Source organism: Botryllus schlosseri, chromosome 9 (genome assembly GCF_051294905.1).
Source record: "Botryllus schlosseri isolate E-star chromosome 9, Bs_hap1, whole genome shotgun sequence".
Taxonomy (NCBI): domain Eukaryota; kingdom Metazoa; phylum Chordata; class Ascidiacea; order Stolidobranchia; family Styelidae; genus Botryllus; species Botryllus schlosseri.
Genome location: NC_137244.1, coordinates 11,232,325 through 11,241,940, shown reverse-complemented (window position 1 = coordinate 11,241,940; position 9,616 = coordinate 11,232,325). Strand labels below are relative to the sequence as shown.

The 9,616-nt window shown below is 42.6% G+C and overlaps 1 long non-coding RNA gene across 1 annotated transcript in view; it reads right to left on the bottom strand.

Moving 5' to 3' along the window:
* Nucleotides 1-1,081: 1,081 nt before the first annotated feature.
* LOC145446576 (uncharacterized) overlaps nt 1,082-9,616 on the bottom strand; it is a 219,604-nt gene continuing 211,069 nt past the window's right edge. The window contains exons 2-3 of the long non-coding RNA XR_013917311.1: nt 1,549-1,776; nt 1,082-1,173 (exon numbers count right to left, since the gene is read on the bottom strand). This is a non-coding gene — a long non-coding RNA (uncharacterized LOC145446576). The remainder of the gene's footprint in view (nt 1,174-1,548; nt 1,777-9,616) is intronic.

Here is a 9,616-nt window from a genome sequence, read left to right as displayed (position 1 = left end):
TTGGTAGATCTTCGTACACTACAATAAAGCAGAATACTTGCGATAGATTTATCAAAAGTAAAAATTTTCTGCACGCTTAGCGCAACATCTTGTCACTCGATTTCTTGCTTTTAATATTGTTACCCCTTCGTGAAAATGAAAGAACGCCTAATGTAGTAGATTGACCCCTTCGTGAAAATGAAAGAACGCCCAATGTAGTAGATTGAGTCTAACTATATATATATTCGCGACCTCCCGTTTGCGCTCGCAGAAAGACCGTCGACTATGAAACCTAGGCACAAAATGATTGCCGCATGTTGGACGAAGCTTTCGATATCGATATGTACAGGTGCTGAATAGTCCAGTCCTTGCAAACTGAGCCCAACAATATGCATCAGGCTTGCAATATAGTGGGGTAACAATATTAATAATTCATCAACTTCAAAAAATTTTCGCACTTCGCGCGGCTAGTGGCCCGCAGAAAAGTTCGTCAATCGAATGTGACGATTTGGCTGAAAAGGTTGGCCACCCCTGTTCAAGTTGCTAGTTCAAAAAATTGAGTAGTTCTAGTTAAAGTTGCGCATTTTGAAATTCCAGTACTTTGTACAGGTCTGAGTGTTGTGGGTGGATAAAAATTACCACAGCAACATTTGTACCAAACATGCATTTGCTGCATTCAAGTTTTTCAGGATGACTTCATGATTGAGAGCCAGAGGGTTCAGTACTAGCCTACATAACTGATGACGCAGCCTATCCCTTTCAGCCCCGGTTCACTAAGCCTTTTCCCTGATACACAAACAGAGCATAAGCTAATTTCAAATATGTAATATAAATTTCCTATCTGCTGCCCGTAAAATTCACAATTGCTTTTTCAGAAACTTAGCATAGCACACATGAAGGTTGAAAGATTTTGGTCGACTGAAGGCGCGGTGTTCGCTGTTCGGCTTAGCTCAGAAACTGCAATCCGCTAAGGCCAGAATGATACAGATGGTATACGCAATGAAGCCAAGACCTGGTGGTGATCCAAATATCGCTGACCCAGATGTCGGAAATGCCCTGTGTGAATTTCTCAATAAACAATGCTCTTGCTTAACCAGATGTGTTTGTGCTGTTTCATTTTATTCACGAGAGAAACTATAACTTGATGCACACTTGGACAGGTCCATCTTTTTCATCAGTATCCTCCATCTAGACCTGTTAAAAGATCAGATTAAGTTACACTTGCCTAACATTGTGTGACAAAGGAATGACTTGGTTGTAACAAGAAAATGAAGGCATATGTGAAAACCAAATTACGGCTTGGATGCTGTACGATGGTTTACCAGCCCGTTCGTACAATTTCAATTTTGGTTAGTGATTCAGAGCTAAGGACATCATTCTCTGCTGTGCTGCCACTACTATCAAAGCAAATGTTACTAAATCCCCTTTTCAGTAGGCGTATATGACGGTGACTAACCTACGCACAGCATATCCGTGGTTAGAAACTTGCCTTTGATGTAACAAATTTGGTAAGGGTTAAGATCACCTACCAAATTAGTGTTGAAGTCTCAAAGTTTTCAGGCAACTCACCCAATGCTGCATCATTTGGAGATGGTGTTCTACCTTTTTAGCCGTGCTCTGTTTACAAAACCGCAGAAAAAATAATCTGACTAGTAGTCAGTGACTACGTATTGTGAGCATACAGAATATAAATACAAGATCAATGCATTCCCAACACCATTACACAAGAAGATCAAAATGCCGCAGGTAGCTGACCTCGAAATACAAGCAGCCTGAATGAACAGCGAGTTATCGTAACTAAAAGTTTGGTTCAGATGCAGTAAATTCCTACTTTACACGAGGAACACTGAATGTAATTCGAGAGAATATGAGACAAAGAAGAGTAAAAAGCCTGAATATGACGAGGCATAAATTTTATGGAAGTACACTTGATCTCATATGGAACAAATGCATTTAACACCAATAAAATTTGACGTGTAAGCGTAAAGAAAATGGTAGAATTGTAGAGTGGAGTATTCTGAACTTGAAGTTATTAATGTAGAATACGTGTACCAACAATACTTGCCAGAAACAAACAAAGTTGACGAGTGGAATAAGTCGTCGGCCATTTTAAATAAAGCGGAGTTTGAGGTCGACAGCGGTAGCCTATGATTCACGGCAACCACATATTTCAAAATAACGGTTAGCGCTTGATGCGATGCGAATTCAGGAAGTTATAAGGAGTCAAATTTCATAATCGCTGCCATACGGTAAACTCGATACCAAAGAGATGGGATTATAATAACTACTCACGGCACATCAGTAAAGGAAGCTGATTGTTAGGTCGCCGATGTCACAAACTACTGTTATGATCATTTATGGATCAAATACGGTAAGACGAGTTTGAATAAAATGCATTGATCACAAATCAAACACCATCCCATCTTAACGCCTCCCGACAGTTTTGTCATGACGAGAAATCGCTCACAAAGCCGTGCTCACTGCTCATGGCGAGGAGGCGTGACGACGCGATTGGAGATGGCAAGAATGATGCCTCTTGAAACCACCCCTGGAATATTATACTCCCTGGCCAGTGTAATGTGACCTGTAGTTGCATTTCTTTTTGACCATTTTAAACTCAGCATTTTTGTTACTATTCGGTGAAAGAAAACAGAAAGTTAAATGGAAGTTAAATACCTAGCCGGCCAAAGACTCGTCACCAATGTTCCCTATAATTTTTCACGAGCCTGCGCAAATACGCCAACTCACTGCGCAGGTCCTTAGACAGCAGTGCGCAACCAGCCCCAGAATGTGATAAACCGAACTTCTGGGGGGGGGGGGCTTCGCCCGCCAGACTCCCCTCAGGCTACACGCTTTTCACCGCTACTAATCATCTATGTCTGGTCTTCGTATAATGGGCGTTCCGACTAAACGCGCCAAGCGCCGAAAATTTTCGATAATTCATGATCAAAACGGCCAATATCATCGGGAATTGCGTATATTGCTATCAATTTTAATCCTGTCTATGCTCACGTAATCACATTGACAGGAAAAGCTGATCGAGTGAGAAGTGTTGGAAAAGGTAGGACCCCTAAATATAACTGAAACTAAATATAACTAACTCCTATCTGATATGCCGAAGGATATTGAAAAATGGACACAAGTAACTTGGATTCCACTGCGACGATATGGTGACATATTATGGATTACTATACAAGACAGACATACATGCATGTGAACGCACTTGAAACCAAAACATGCGATCGATATAGGCCTATCGCGGTAAAATACTGATGTGACGTCTTAAAACCGGCAATGCACTCATCACTATCAAGACATACAGTCAGATATAATGATACGAATATTCAAGTCTGATTGAAGAAAAAACAAGATCAGCGTATGACCTTATCGACAGGAGATGCTCGTTCAAACGAATCAAATAAAATCACAAATTTGTGCTGCTTAGAAGCTGATCTAATGCAACGCCGTATAGTACGTTTGCAAAGAGATGGATATTTTCAACAATATTGGTGCTTGTACTTGCATATTCTGCATAATGTCCGATATCACCATACATGATCAGATTCGCCCGATGGAAGTGATGACTTCGAAAATTCGCGGAATGTAATTGTACAGTAAGTCGTATACTATATTCATGCCCCGCGAAGACGACTATTGATTAGTTTCCCCGCAGTTAATTTCGAGCTAGCCCATTGTTATTTACAACTTTGTTAAGCCATGTTATTTCGCCATCTCCACTAAGGATTGCGCTATTGATATGATATCAGACAGTATCGCTGGATTGAATGTTATGAAGCTTGCGTTGTACACAACAAAATGGGCGGTCTATATCTCAGTGTTGGGATGACTCGAGTCATGACTTGACTCGAGTCAGACTCGAGTCACTTTTTCGTATGACTTGACTTGACTCGAGTCTCTTTCGTAAAATGACTTGACTTGACTTGACTCGGCGTATCAGAAATGTGAATTGACTCGTGACTCGGAGCAAAATCCCACGAGTCAATTTCAAGTCATCAAGTAATCGGTGTCGATAAAAATCACTGTATCTTACATATGTTCGGATTGTTCGCGCAACGCTGGTGCAACCCGTGAGAGCGGCCAATCATTCAATCATCGCGCGTTTTACTGAGCCTTCATTGTTCTCTCACAAATATCTTGATCGCAAAACGAAGTGATCGAAGTTTACAGCCTAAGTTGTCGTAAACTATAGTATAGTAAAGTAATTTAATAGCAAAATGTCTATTTCTGTTTTGTGTCCTTAACTTAACCAAACCTCTTGTTTTATTGCAATTAAATTCGAAAATAGTTTATATAGCCCTCAACAATTGGCGCAGGCTCGAATTGTATCATATCAATTTGCAAATGGGTACTGTATTGCATCTTATCAATTCGTTTCTCTATTCTCTATTTTGGCTGGTAACTATAAACTGAGGCTGTGCAATTACTTATTAATTAACGTATTTTATTAGTTATACTTATATGTGAGCGATAGAGCGCCTTACTAGCGTGTATATTTAACTATATATACGTTCATCGGTTCAAAATCAATGACCACTCAATCTGTATTTCAGACAGCTAGCAAAATACAATGACGTAATCACGCCTCATACCTCGAAAAGGCAAGTTGACTTGAATTGTGACTTGACTCGTGACTTGACTTGACTTGACTCGACTTGACTCGAGTCACCTCTGAAAATCGACTGACTTGACTTGACTCGAGTCACCTTCGAAAAACGATTGACTTGACTTGACTCGAGTCAAAATGTGCAATGACTCGAAATGACTCGTGACTCGAAGGTAGTGACTTGATCCCAACACTGCTATATCTACGTTACAGGGAACGGGTGCGAGTGCTAGATTAAGCCCATGTAATACCTGTACGGCCAGGGCCGGATCAAACTGGTACTGCACCGGGTCCAGGCTGGCTTATATCATAAAAATGGACCACTGATCAGGCAACGGTCAATCTCACCGACCCCAAATTAAAATGAGAAAAAAACGGCGTCATTATCGATAAAGTACGAGTCGTGGTTTGATTATCACGCTTAGATCGGGTGCGTATCTATGCGACAAAGGTCTTGCGAAACTAACCCGTTCCACGCTGGGACACATGAAGACATAAATTTTGTCCGACATACAGCTAGGGAAAGTCCGGTGCCAACAAGATCGGTGACGATAAAACCACTTCCAAAATGACCGTCGCTGGTTGACTAAAACCTTCGACATTGCTATGTCCAATCGTCGGAATGCTCGGGGTGGGATTGGCTGCCGCGCGAATCCTGCGTTTGTTCAAGTAGTTTGAATTCTAGTAGAATAGCGGAGCGGACTGTTTCGGGCTAGGCGGCTTCACGGGTCGAATTTCAAACCATCGGGATGTGCAATTCTGGGGAAATAGGATCGTGACAGTAACGAGTTTGCACCATATGGTCACTGTGCGATGAAGCTTGCACGGGCCCGCTACCGCTTCCTGTCTGAGAGTTTCGGGAAACGGTCGTCCTGAGGTAACTGGGATATAATCCCGCACGGCCGAAATGATTTTATAATGGACTGTATTGTATCGGTTTATTCCTTCGGGACGAATCAAAGGGGGGTGTGCCCCTTGCTCCAGTAACCAGAAATGTCAACTGTAGGACGATACTCTTCGCTATGATGACTAGGTTGTTCCGTAAATCTGGGCCAAATGCAAGTAACCTGATCTTAGCATTGCGACATTGCCTCTGACGCGAACCTTGCGCGCCGTTAGTGGAGAGCGCGAATAATCTCGAATGACATGATTTACGAATAGCGCTCGGTTTAGTTGTACCCTGAGAATAGTGTAAACGTGAAGGAAGACCCAGCTGTGGATGGAAGATCCATGAAATGGTTGGGCCTCGGTGTGGCGTTAAAAGAGACCAATTGTTAGGACATATACTTCAAATTTGTGTGCCATGGTCCGGTTTGTGAAGAGCCCGGTTGCACCTTGTATGTGGATGCCGCATAGTGAAGCAACAGCGCCTGCTGGCGGCCTAAAAAAATGGGTGTTGTTTTGATAAAAAAAAGGGGCTAATTGTGATTTTCAAAGTCGGCGCTTCAGTCAATTATGGGTCAACGTGGCTTGAATCGTATAGGCTATGCCTCTGACGCCTAAAAAATTGAGATGTAGGAGTTTTGGCTAGGCTTCGCATGGAAATCCGAATTGAAGAATTCTTGTGGTTAGACGTTGTTGCGTGTGGGTTACTGAGTAAGCTGGTGAAAGAAAACCTAAATAGGGTACCTACTTTGCAACCAAAAGGTAAAGTATTTCCCTGAGCGGGGAAAAGGTGATTGCAGCGAGCGAGGTAGGCTACTGCAAGGTATTGTGTTGACGCAAAATCAAAAATGGCGACCGATGTTTCTATCCAAATAAGGAGCCGAGGCCGAATCGTGACACTTAGTCATTTCTGCTCGTGCACGAAGTCGTTATAATGGGTCATTTATAATGATGAGAGAGATTAACTCGCACACGAATCTGTGCCATTTTGGTAGCTGATAGAGCCGAAAACAATTAGTTAATGGCCGCGGATGGAGCACGAACTGTGATTCATAAAAAGATTAAAAAGAAAATAACTCATCACGAACTGGGCCCGAAACTTATAGCCAGCTCTTGGCAGGGAAGTCTTTGTTTGTTTTTGAAACAGAAATGCATATAAGCAGCCTCGAATCACCATCTATCCAGTCTGATCTGGACTCGCAACACGGAGCAGAAGGAATTGAAGCTTAGAAAGAACACAGCAGCAAGGCGGGCATTCTTGCACCGAGGCTACGGCAAAGATCACAGCACTGAGTGAGTACTTTATAAATATTGCGTGTCCCATGTAGCGGTAGCTAAACGAAGTTGCAGACGTGGGAGGTTGGGGTTTTGCTCGGTTTTCTACGCGCTTGAAGTAGTGCGCACCAAGTCGCCTTGTGCTTGCGCCCTGTAAAGAGAAAATTTAGTACACCGAATATGATCCCGATTGTAAAAGGCCGGCCTGTGTTTTCTTATTCGATTGTCTTTGATCGTGCTGGTCCTTTCAGTTTGAATCTGAGCCCCTGGGCTCACAGATGCGAGCGGCTTATGTTTCGGGGACAGCCCGTGGGCCGCATGCACCCATGCCTATGTTTCGGACGGGCCGCGGCGGAATTTGGAAATTTCAAGTGTTGAACAAAATATTTAAAGGCCACGTACCTTTTTAAATAAAAAATGTTGAAGTTCGCTCTAAAGTTACTGTGGAAATCCCGGCAAGTTTCGCCATGATATGGCTCTCAAAATTACAAATTACGGTTGGCATAAAGGCGATCCTGTTGGAATGTCTGAAGTACTGAGTTTTTTTTTCGTGTCAAACATAGGATACTATCATAAGTAATTTGAATTTTTTGACGGTTGTGGGATTCTCGTTTATGGAAACCCGTCGAATGGGGCCCACTTGGAATTGCTATATTGAATATCCCTATTAAAAATGCCGTGGCCCGCGGCACCCCCAAGGCTTGGTAGAGGGGCCCGCGAGCATGTCCGAATTGGAGCCTCTGGATAGAAGAGGAAGGCGTGAAATGATAAAATAATTAATTGCTCAAGGTAGGCTGCCGTTTGGCAAGTGTGGGAAGGTGTCTGAATTAGGTGCATGCTAAAAGTGTTACTTTTCAATAGCTCTTTCAAATATTTACCTCTGACAGGTATCCTGAAACGAGGGCCGTCCGTCGTCGAATATTATTACCTGTTCTAGGAACGTATTAGGTATAATGAGCGGCGAAATCAGGCCTAGAATTGTTGCGATAAATCCGACACATACGAACGCAGCCGGTGAAGAGAAAATCACACTACGTGATAATTACGATGATAGATCGTACAGCTTCAAATCGGAAAATAAGCGAAGGTTGAATAAAATATTTTTGTCACATTTTTTCCTGGGCTGGCAGCCTCCAGCGGGATTAGTCCCTACATCAGAGCATCCGTCGCGGACTTGTGGACGGCGCGGGGGACGGTGTCCTTATTGCCACAGGTCCAAGATGGGCTCTGTTCCAGTAGTGATTAGTTAGAGCATAGTTAAAGTGGGGATAGATCCATTTTTAGATGATTGCTCTTGTGGCGATCTGGGCCCAGAATTCAGTACTCGTACCGGTGGTAATTAAACCTTATGCTTAATTACTTTATGCGCCGTAGATTCCCGGGAGGCATTGCATCGCCACCACGAGTCATGGCGCACATTGCTCGAGTCTATAGGCTTAAGGCCTGGGTAAATTTTATAGGAACGGAGGTAGTATTAGGTATTTAAATAGGGCGAAATCTAAGAGTGTAACGACCCTGGTTCAATAGGAACCCTAAAATCCCACAAGGGTGTATAAACATCGGGCCGGCAAGGAGGTTTTGAGTGACCGTGAGGTAGTTTGTAAAATTAGTAATAATAGCACAGATTGTGAGCTTACAAGACCAGCCAGAGATTGATTGTTCTGACCGCCTCTGTTGAGATGTGGTGACTAAAATATCAGTCCCGACGCAGTACACCAAATCCACTGGTCGGTCACATTTTGGTAGATCTTTGTACAATGCTATAGATAAGCAAAGTAATTTGCGATGTATTTATCAAAAGTAGAAATTTTCTACACGCTTTGCGCAACATGCCGCTCGATCGCTTAATTTTAATAAGCTTACCCCTTTGTAAAAATGAAAGAACGCCTAATGTATCGAATTGAGCCGAACTGCATTTGCGATTACGAGATGGAGTGTTCCCCGCCGTTTGTGCTCACAAAAGGGCCGTCGGCTATAACCTAGGCCTGGTCGAAGCTTTCGATAATAATATGTCCAGGCGCCGAATAGTCCATCCCTTTCAAACTGGCCCGCGACATAGTAATTAGTTATCACTAGAATGCGGCCCGCCGTTCCATAATGAGATTCAATCTGCAATGCAGCACTACAAAAAAAATGCGGCATTGCTACGGTATAATAGTTACCTACATCGTCTAAATCAAATGCGTTATGCCTACACGAGTGTATGAACTGAGAAATGAAATTGCAACTTTCCTCAAAAACACAAATATCGCCGGCGCATAGTCCCGCAATCGAAAACGGGTATCTCATCTTGCTTCCCTGGTATATTTAACGCCCCATCTGAACAAGTTTAATTTGCAACTCCAGGGGGAAAACAACTAAACGCGTGGGATATTGAGGCACATTCAAAACAAATCGGTGACTCTGGAAATGTCCACAGTACAAAGAAAATTATGCTCACTTTCCTGTACTGGAAAAAATCTAGTACTAGTCACTACACTTGTACTGTGATGCGAAATTTAATGACTGAATAGTCACCCGCTTTTTCCGACATTCTTTCTCTACAAAATGATTTCTGACTATTCAGTGCTCTGTTTGATGCGGACGCCGATACCATTGCCTGCAAATTTCAAATAGGCCTTTCTGAAATGCGATGCAGTTGAATTGAAAGTCAAAATTTATACAAAGAGCATATCGCTGCATGATTTTGACAAAGAGTACGTTCTCGAAATTGGTCTTTATCCCAGCTTAACCAACAATGCAAAAGAAATTGTATCAAATTTTGGAAGCACTTACGCATATGAACAATAGTTGCGAACAATGGAATTCACGAGGAGCAAGCTAAGATCACGTATTTCTGACGTCCATTTTGAA